Here is an 11,667-nt window from a genome sequence, read left to right as displayed (position 1 = left end):
ACACATAGGCTTAAGATTCACCAATATTTACAACATTTTCAACACATACACACCTAAATTGTAGCCCTTAATTCAATTCACCACATATATACACAATTAGGCTTAGATTTCACAAAACCACTACTTAAAACATGCATGTAACCCTATGGCAACTCATAAACAAAGAGTTCACACTAGATTAGTTCATTATATAAACTCCAAGTTCACACAGCTTCACAACACTAAGTCAACCCAATCTCTTTTTCCTTGCCCTAATTATTACTTGGCCCTATAAAAATGTAACCATGGGAGTGAGATAAAAATCTCAATAACGGAAGAATTTACTTATATTGACTATCATGTGAAACTTTATGAGAGTAAAGTATAATATACCATTTTATATAGCATATCACATACTTCATTTCAAATATCATTTATATCAATCATTTTATCCCTTTTTCACTTATTTCACCACTTTTTCACCTATATAGCATATAGCAACTTATAGCATCACTTAGCAAGATCATTACCTATCAAACCTCCAAATCACCCCGACATGAAACCATAGGCTCATCTTAGACCAATGTACACTCTTATTAGCCCTGAGCTCACTTTTAGTGGTAAAATCACTCAACTTAAGGTGTTATATCTCACTTTTAGACTATGGTTTCCCCTAATACACACAATGGGGTGTCATTGAGTCCAACATTGTATCACATAGACACAAAAGAGTCCTAAATCTCTAACACCACACCTCAACAAGCACTAAAGAAATCTTCTCCAACACCGGACCATGAAAGGCACTAAGGAAGTATAATATTCTAATACTGCACCCTATCAAGCACTAAGGAGAATATTCCATATGTTCTTATCATCACATCTCCTACTTAGGTGAACTTTCACACCTACGATCATGCTTTTCGAACCATATAGGTTCCTAATCACCACTTTACATGTTTTCTCATACATAAGCTATATATATTTTTTCCATACCATATGAAATCACATGTTTCAATACTTTTATTTAGTCAAAAGTCATTTCATGCAACAAGCATAAAATGCCATAAATCATGCTTTGTTGAAAACTATTTCATGCATTACATAGTATACTCACATATAGTTACAAGAAATTGTTAAACTAAAGAAATTATTTGGTTACCTTAACCCTTCTGTCACTATAAAGGTTACCTATAGATTTCAACCACCACTGCAGCTTATCGTAAGCTTCCTTTCTCAACTCACATGCTCAATATGCCAATTTGAACACATGTAGCGCAATTTAGTCATTTGGTCTAATTTGACCAAAAACACATATTTACCACTTATGGCTCTATTTAGTCATATATTCTTTTTCATTTATCCATCTTATGTCCATTATTACTCAATTACTACTTTACAACACCTTAATCAATCTCACTTCACTCAAACCAGATTCTTACCCCTTTCTCTCTCTAACTTAGGGCCAAATTGAGTCTATAGGTTCAAAGCTCTATCGTTTAGCTCTAAACTAGTTATAAAGCTCTAATTTAGCTTTCGAGAACCTTTTTATTACTATTGGGCAAGAATCAAATCCTTAAAATTTCACCGATTTGATTTCTCTATAACTCATATTTAGAGAAATTTGTGTAGAATGGAAGGTAAGAGTTAAATATAGCTTACCCACTAAGTAATTCATTAGAAGCACCTTCCACCACTCTAAAATAGCTTGCCCTAGTAGATCAGCCCTTCTTCTGTTCTCCTTTTATGTGTTTTTAGATTTTCCTTTCTAAAATTCACCTAGATTTCATGACTTAATGTGTCATTTTTTAGTCTATGCACCACGGCGCATGCAACACAAGCTGTGGTGCATGGCATAGTGAGAATAATTCTCACCACGCGTACTTACTTCAACCCAAAACACAATCCTTCCACCCATACCTATTCATTTAACATTCCAACATGTGAAATCATCACATAAGCATCCAAATCTCTAATCCCACACTAATTACTACTTTACCCTTGATTAACAGCTAATCACGGGATTAAGAAATTTAGGATGTTACAGAATCCTAGAGAGATGAAGATGAAGGATGAAGCTTAAGCTTTAAATTGGCTAATTTCTTTTGAATCCTACTCTCTTTTGTTTTTACTACATGGTTAGATTCCTTAATCTAGGGTTTAATCATCTTAGCATATAAATTATAATTTATATTTGATGTTGACGTAGAGAGAAGAGAGTTATTTCATTTAATTTCTTCCTTGGCTGTATGACTAAATTCAGCCACTCTTTATTCAGCACATAATGTTGTGCTTTTTAATTAGTGAATTACATGTGTTAATATTGCATAATCTCGTGATGTTAATATATGAGTTATTAAGTAGCTTGACATAATCTTGTGGTTACTTAATTCATGTTTGGCTGTGGCAATAGAGGGAGGATTTTGAGTGATTCACTTGGCTAATTTTTACACCAATTGGTTAATTGAATAAAGGACTTTAATTTAAGACTTAGGAAAATTAGCTAATTAGGTTAATCGGCTTAAGATAATCTTCTAAGGTCAAGACAACTTTAGTCAAGAGGAAAGGGAAGCTTAATTTGGCCTAATCATAAGATGCTAATGAGTCTAAAATCAACTAATTTCTAGGGCTCCTTACTTTTGAAAAAGGAAAGTTCATTTCACTAACTTTAGCTAGCATTTTAATTATTTGTCAATTAGATAACTAGGTTAGTAATTAGGTAATCAAATTTCCACAACTTGGGTGACTTATTTTATTAGATAACCTTTAATTAAGATAAAACCATTCCTTAGGAGATAAACTAGGGTTGGCCCTATATTACATTAGGGTTAACTTTAGTTTAATTTTGAGGCTAGAGTGACTAAATTCCTATCACTTACTTTATAAGGTAATGTATCATCGTTCCTATTAAGGGATTTAACCCTATTAGCCTACCAGGAGTTTTAGATAGAGCTAGTATTGGGTATGACATCAATAGTGTGTGATTTGAGAGAAAAAATGTTCATAAGTGAGTAAGGTAACCCTAGCTTGGTAGCCTCTCACTGTATGATTAAGGCCTTAGGTAGTCTCACCATGTGGAAAATCCCTTCCATTTTTTAGCCCATGGATTTCATGTTAGAGGAAATAAGGGAGGATATAAGGAAGAGATTGATCATGCATTTCATTATTGTTATGTCATTTGAGTGATTGATGGCTATGTTTGAGATTATAACTGTAATTATGGAAATGAGAACATGTGGTAAACATATGAAAAATGTGCATGTGGGCATTTGTGCCAATTGTGTACAAACATTCAGTACTTGTGGGCAGTCATGCTAATTTTTTACTTGAGTTTATTCTGGAGATTATTTACATGAATTAGATGTTAATGTGATCAACATGATCTTGATATGAGTTTCTGCATGGTTATCTTGATGAATTTATTAGCCATTTACATTCATGATTAATTATCATGCATTTATATAACTTATATGTCCTTTGTTTATTGAGTAGTTGTACATACCCATTTATTTTAACATATTACAAGAGCTAACTCATCTAGGAAGAATAGAGGAAAGGAATATCAGGCCAAGTGTTAATAATCATTTATGTAGGCCTTTCTTTTTATTTTGATATATGTATTTAGTTTATGATATTGCCAACTAGGATAATATATTTTGATCCACTTGCACTATAGGTTTTATGTTAGGTGGAAGTATATTTTGAGCCTTTAGGAATGTGATTTGGTGCTTGTGTTTATATTGGTGGGCCAAAATACTTGTGCAAGTAAAAATAGTTATTATATGCATGATTTGAGAACTTGAATATTATTATGGTCTCTTCTTGTATTTTTTGTGTCCAAATGTGAGTAGTTGATATTAACTAATATGAATGCAAAGGAAAATTCATGTATGTGATGAGCTATTGATAAATAGATGATACATATGGAGTATGATGACTAGGTGATAATTATTGTCATAAATGTGATTAAGACCTTGGCCCCTTGCTGCCAGTTATGGAAGGGTTTGAGCGGCCAAGTATTATATTAGTGAATATACATACACTATGTGGAGCAAGGCACAAAGAGGAAATAAGGGGGGAAGTTGTTTTTTTCCCTCCCATATTGAAATGTGTTTCTTAAAGCTTAACCAATCTCATACTTCTGCACATGTTTAATTAAATGATATAAGCTCCTGAAATATTTTAAAGACTTAGGACCCTTTTATTTTAAATAATTTGTGAAAATACAAGTTAAGGATTTGTTTAAGTTAATCTCTATAAGATTACCCTTTTAGGTTAGTCCTTGATTAACTATGATAGTATGATGATTTAAATCCCAATTTAAGGCACCCTTACACTTCATACTTAGCTAAGGAATGGATTTGTACAAAATTGTACAAGGACTTAATTAATTAAATTTTTTAGGAAGGCACACTTATAAAAAATTGTGTAAGGGGTTTAATTCAGGTTAAGAGTATGAAAGTTAACTTAAACCTAATTAAAAAGAATAGATAAGGAATCTAACATTCCATAACTCTTAGGTCTCCACTTTGGAGAGGTTTAAACACTCCCATTTCTATTTCACTAGTTAATTAGGTTTTAATTAAATATGACCATTTAATTTAATTAGTTAAAATCAATCAACACTTTGTTAGTTTAGTACACTAGTTTAGCCTTAATTAACCTTAGATAGCCTCCTTTATAAAGAATGACCTAAGTCATCACTAGTATTATATCAGTATTAATTTAGCTATCTTGAAGTATAAGTGACCATCACCGCATAATGATTAATAGGTAATGTGTAACATCGTAAGTTTTTTAATTAGTGATTATTAGTGTTTTTAAGGGTAATTTGGTCAATTTAGATAAATTATTGATTAATGAGCTTTATGGGAGACTAATATAGTTTTTAGATCCTTGGACAGCCTTAGAAGAGCATTAAGTTGATGATTGAGTGGGCTATGGCATGAAAAGGAGCTTAATTTTTGGTGGAGATCTCTGTGCTATGTGCCGCGGCGGGTGTGTCAATGCACCATGACACAAGTGCAAAAATCAGCAACTTATTAGACATGAAAAACAGACTAAAAACAGAAGAAAGAAAGAGAGATAATGAGAGAGCAATAAAGAGGAGCTCATATACTGCTAGGGCACAATCCCTAGGCTATGTTAAGAGCATTTAGAGCTTGAATCACTATTGGGTAAGTTTCACATTCACTCTCCTTCCTCATTGATGTGAAATTTATAACTTAAGTTGTAGTATGGGGCTTGATCTTGGTCCTTTTAGATTTTGACCGAACCCATTAGTTTATTTAAGGTCTTAGAGAGTTAAATCAAGTTTCTAATCCTAAGTTTATGAGTTTTATGGTGATTGGAAATTTTTTGAGGATTTAGATGAATACTAGGTATAATTTAAAGATTTTCAGACAATATGGGAAATTAAATGATGAATTTGGTGTATTGGGACGTTTAATAGGATAGGTAGAGTGTTTTGAACTGGTCAATGTGGTTAGATAAAGAAATTGAGTGTTATGGGCACTTAGAACCTAGAAAATTCAGGGTTTATCTAGAGTGATAATTGAAGATTATCACTTGATTGTGTAGATTATGTAACATCCTAAATTTCTTAATCCTAAGTTTAGAAATTAATTACGGGTGAAGTGGAAATTAAGTGAGATTAGAGGTTCAGATGATTAATTAGTATTTTAACTTGTTTGTGTGTTGTATAGATAGATATGGGTGATAGGAGTGCATTTCAGGTCGAAGCAAGTGTGTATGGTTAGAATAAATCTCACTGTGCCATGCGCCATAGCTTGTGCTGCATGTGTCATGGCACATGGACTATAAAATCACTTCTTAAGTCATAAAATAAGGTGATTTTTAGAAGGGAAAATTGAGAAACACATGAAATACAGAGAGAAGGGCTAAGGAGCTAGGTTAAGTCATTTTAGAGTGGTGAAAAGTGATTCAAATCGGTAACTTGCTAGGTAAGCTATGTATAACTCTTACCTTCCATTCTAAACAAATTTCTCTGAAAATGAGTTATAGGAAAATTGAATCGGTGAAATTTGAGGGGTTGATTCTTACCCAATAGTAATAAAAAGGTTCTCGAGATTTAAATTAGAGCTTTGTGACTAGTTTAGAGCTGAACCGTAGAGCTTTAAACTCATAGGCTCAATTTTAGCCTTTAGAGAGAGAAAGTTAGGGCAAAAATCTAATTTGAGTGAAATAAGACCGGTTAAGGTAGTGTAAAGTAGTAATTGGGTAGTCATGAACTTAAAATGGATAAATGGAAAAGAGTTTACAGCTGAAGATAGCTCTAAGTGGTAAAAATAAGTTTTTAGTCAAAATGGATCAAATGACTAAAATGTGCCAAATGTGTTCAAATTAGCATATTGGACACGTGAGTAGAGAAATGAAGCTTGAGATAAGCTTGTATGATAGTGAAAATCCACGAGTAACCTTTCTAGTGATAAAAGGGTTGAGGTAACTAAATAATTTTTTTTGTTTGACTGTTTACTATAATTGTATGTTAGTATGCTATGTAATGCATGAAATGATTTTGAATTGAGCATGTTTTATAGCATTGAGTGATTGTTGTGTGTGTGAAATGGCTTTTGATTGAAATAAGCATGGAAATGTGTTTTGTAATGAAAAGCATCATATATTGTATAAGAAAATGTTAAATTATGAAAAAGGAACCTTAAATGGTTCGAGAAAGCATGATCTGAGTGGTGGGAGTTCACTCGAGTATAGGAGATGATAAAGACCATATGGCAAGGTGTTTTTAGTACCCTGTTAGGGTGTTATGTTGGAAATAATTCTCCTTAGTGCCTTGGAAGGTGCAGTGTTAGAGAAGATCTCCTGAGTGCCTATTAAGGTACTGTGTTGGAGATAAGAGACTCCTTAGTATCTTTGTGATACGGGTTAGAGTCAACGACGCCCTATTGTGCGTATTGGGGGAAAACCATAGTCTATATTATGTGTTAAAACATCTTTGGCTAAGTGATTCTATTACTGTAGGTGAGCTTAAGACTAATGAGAGTGTACATTGGTCTGAGATGAGCCTATGGTTACGTGTCAGAGTGATTTAGAGGTTTGGTTGGTAAAGATCATGCTAGTATTTTATGTAATATGATGAAATATTTTGAGATAACATAGAATCATTTAGGATTGATGAAAAGCTAGAAATGAAATGATATATGTGATGTAATTACTACTTTATGAGATTTTAATGATATATTATGTTTACTTTCATAATGTTGCATGTGATAGTCAATAGGAGTGAGTTATTCTGTTATTGAGATTTTTATCTCACCCCATGGTTACATGTTTATAGGATTGGGAAGTGATTAGGCCAAGGAAAGAGAGTCTGGACCAGCTTGAGTTGTGAAGCCGTGTACTATGAGGTTGTGTAATGAACTCAATTAAAAGATTGTATATATTAGTATATATGAGTTGCCATAGGGTTGCATACATGTATTGAATTGAGTTTTGTGAAATGAAGCCCGATTATGTGTATATGTATTGCTTGAGACAAATGGGCTTTGATTCAAAAATGTTTGTGTTTTGTGTTGAATTGTTTGTTTATGTTAGTGAATCTTAAGCCAAAGGACAAATTATAATGAAATGAGTAATTTGGAGGCTAAGATTGTATTGTGAATATGATTGCATATGTATGAATTGAGAAATAGCCAAGTGGGCTAAGTTATGACAAGAAATGGCATAGTATGTTAAGTTAGTGAATTGTGAAAATTGGCCGTAAAAGGGTCAAATTTTGATATATGAGAATAATTGTGATTAATTGTGGTCAATCAGGTATATTAGATCTTTTGGACTTGGTTTAAGGCTGATATGGTCTAATGAGAGAAAGGGATCGATTTGAGCACTTGGGCATGCAAAATTTTTAGAAAAGTGACTTTTTGCACCCGGATGTCTAAATTTTGATTGGACCATTAAATCGTGTCCAAACCTGTCTCATTAGTTAGTATACGAGCTAAGCTTCATGTGGGCGCTTGAATCACTCCAATTAGATGTTGTATGAGAAAACAATGCACACCAGAAGTTCATCATTTTGCTGTTAAAATGATAGTAGAAAAATGGACAGGTGCGTCATGGCGCATGGTGATGCATGCCGCGGCGTACGACATAGACAGGGCAAGCCTATGGCTCTGTGCAACATGATGTTGCACATGGATCAAAGTTTAGTTCTATTTGTGTGTTGAAATGCATACATTTGAGATAGGAATGCTGGTCGGTTATATCCACTATATATTTGAGGAATATATGATTTATTTTCACTGTGTTTTCTCTTATTGTATTGTAATTTAATTGATTTTATAAGTAAGTCTTTAGCCAAAGATTTTTTAAATGAAAATTTATTACCATAATTGATGTGAGATAATGGTAACACCATATTCTTCCCTTATATAAAGTGGATATATGAGAGGAGTTACAATTTTGGTATCAGATTCTCGGTTTTTCAAGACCTGATTGTTATTAATACATTCATTTAGAAATAGGGCAACTTATCTTGTTCATTAAATAAATTTTTCCTTGATGCCCTTTGTGTTTCATATTTTTTTCCTTAGGAGGGGAGAAAATAGTACAGTATGAGAGGCACTCGTGCGAGAACTATAGTATCTAGACGGGTCATAGAGGAGGAGCGGGAGTCAAAAGTTCAACCAGTTTAGCCACAAAGGGATAGACATGATGAGCTACTGGAAGAGCTTAGGGATATAGTGGTTAACATAAGACAAACTGTTAGCAATCATGACACGATCTTAAGGGGTAGAGAGCAAGAAGAGAGAGTTGAAGTTCAGAATATCCCAATATAGGAAGCACATAGTAGACTTGGACCATCTCATAATTTAAGTAGTGGACCAGAGATTCTTGGCACTAATTTATCTATTCATCATGCTTGGAAGATGTTTGTTCAGTTCAATCCGCCAACATTTAATAGAAGTATGAGGGAAGGTGAAGTAGAATTATGGATAAAACGAATGGAAACCATCTTTGAGGTGGTGATCTGTACTTCAGAGCATAAAGTTATCTTAGCCATGATGCAGTTGGTTAGTGCTGCTAAGAGATGGTGGGAATTTGTGAGACCAACTGGTGGTATTCATTTGAGCTGGGATGAATTCAAGAGAATATTCTTTGATCAACACTTTCCAGTCTCATTTAAAACTGAGAAGGAAGAGGAATTTCATGCTTTCAAGCAGGGAGACCTAGATGAGGAAGAATTTATAAGAAAATATAATGACCTGTCGGCTTGTTCCATATATCTTCTACATAGTAATGACCTGAGGTGGAAAGCTGAGAGATTACTTGAAAAGATGAAACCCGAGCACAGGCAATAGATAGCATTGCTTGATGTGACAACCTATGAGGAAATGTGCCATAAGCTGAGGGTAGCAGCTAAGCATAGTAGAAAGGTAGATGCTGAAAGGAGACGAGATAGTATGGGAAGATTTTCATCTCCTATGGGTCTGACTGGTGGAATCTCAAAGAGGACGGAGTTCAGTGCAAGCAGTTCCAGTTCTTCTAGAAGAGGTTTTAGCGTAGTCTCAACCTGTGCATAGAGGGTCAATGTAGAGGGGTGAGAATTAAACCTCTATAATCTTCGAGGCAAGCATCAAATGTTCTAACTCCGACTTTTAGTACTGGAAGGATGCCCCTATAATATCCCGAAATTTTTAAGACTCAAGTTTATTTTAAAATAAAATATCTATAATTAAATTAAAATTAAGAATAATTTGATAGATATTCAAAGTTTAAATTTTGCTCGATAAAAGTTTGGTTTTATTTGATTTTTAACTATGGAAAAAATTACCAAAGTTGACCCGAGCTTTTGTACTATAATAAAAAATGTTGGGCCCTTTCTTGTAATTTTTTCCAAAGTGTTAGATCAGCTTTCTAAAGAGAAATAGAATGCAAAAACGAAAAATATAACAAAAAACAAAGGAAAGAAATGAATGGATAAGAGAGTGAGAGGAAGAAGAAAGGAGGAAGAGAGGGAATGAGGTTTGGATCTAAGAGGCTTTATGACCGTTGTGAGCTCGGTTACACGATAGGTAAGCTTCCTACTTCAATCCTCTTCCCTTCCTCTTGATTTTTATCAATTTTAGAAGAGCAAATTTTTGAATTTTGATTCTAAAGGCTTTATTCTCATAAGCTTTGGCAACTGGTCAACAGGCATACCCATTCTATTTAAGCGCTCGGCATAAAAAAAAGAATGCGTCGCCCCACAATCAAACAATGCTTTTAAATCAAGGCCACAAATAGAAGCCATACCAGTGATCAGATTCGATGACTTCCTAGCCTCCTCCTGAGATACTATATACACTCTACTAGGAATCACATTCCTTCGGTCCAAGCTCTCATGCAAATCAGGGCAGTCACGGATCAAATGGCCTAACTTTCCATAGTTGTAGCAAGCAAAGCAACGACCAAAATGAACCCTGCCACATTTATCACAAGGTGACCTTGCTATGCTTAGAATTGGGGCTTGACTAGCTTATGAAGAACATGTTAGAGCATTCTCAGAGAAACAAGAACCCCCAAATCTCTTATTACCACCCTGATCAAAAGCAGAAGAAGACTTAGCTCTAAAGGAGCCACCAAAAGAAGAACCAGAGCTAAAACCCATTCTCTTGGATACACCACCAGTAGGAGCCAAACTAAAAGAAAATTAACCTTATGTATCCTTACGCTGACTACTCTCTATGTCTCAGCCTCGATGAGTGGCAATCCTCAGATAATTGTACATCTCATCATATGTCGCCTCGCCTAGCAAAGATAGTTGCTAGCGGTACTCTGGTCTCATCTTCTCTAATAACCTCTTTGCTTTTCACTTTCTATCATTAAAAGCCCTTAAATATGTTGAGAACTTAGACAGCTGATTGAATTTCCTTATAAAGGTCTCCTCGTCTAAGTCCCCTTACTAAAAAGCATGAAACTCTGCCTCTTTCTCGTCTCTGAAAGCTGGTAGAAAGTGAAAATCAAAATCTTTCCTTAAATTCAGCCCAAGTCATGGAACTTCCATCCGTGGGCTTAACAGAATCCCACCAATACTTGGCTTCACCAATAAGCTACATCACACCCAAGATAACCTTCTGCCTAGATGTACACCTCAACACAATAAATAGTTGGTCTATTCGATCTAACTACTCCTTAGCTTTCCTATCAAGCATACTACCATCATATATGGTCGGATTGGAGTGAGAGAATTTCTTTCAAGGTCAGTATATGTCATTCTCCAAGTGATCAATAACCATTCCATGAGCTCACATAGCACTAGAAGCTCCTTGCTCAGCACCTGGGTTAATATGCTGATCTGGAATAGCATGACCTCTAACATTTTGTTGTATATCCACCATCACTTCAAGCAGCCTAGCCATGACTGCATCTGTCCCATATGGTAGTGGTAAAAGTGGAGGTAGAGGAGATGGAGGTGGTAGTCATTTCTTATTCCTCGATCCACCTCTTCCTCTTCAAGCCGTATTATAATTTAAAGCTGTACATTCATACGTGTACAGACCTTTCTCCCCTCCTAAAGGAACAAGCCAGAAAATGAAAAAATAAAGTCGTCCAAGTTAGTGACATAAGGGAAAGAGCATAAGAGTAATGTATTTAGGGTGCCAATTAGGAAAGAGGAATCATAAACATAAAACTGATACCAAATGTAATACTTGGCCCAAGTATTATCCAAAAATC

Source organism: Prosopis cineraria, unplaced genomic scaffold (genome assembly GCF_029017545.1).
Source record: "Prosopis cineraria cultivar Desert tree isolate PC_DT_omini unplaced genomic scaffold, ASM2901754v1 PC3, whole genome shotgun sequence".
Lineage (NCBI taxonomy): Eukaryota > Viridiplantae > Streptophyta > Magnoliopsida > Fabales > Fabaceae > Prosopis > Prosopis cineraria.
This window is presented reverse-complemented; position numbering follows the sequence as displayed.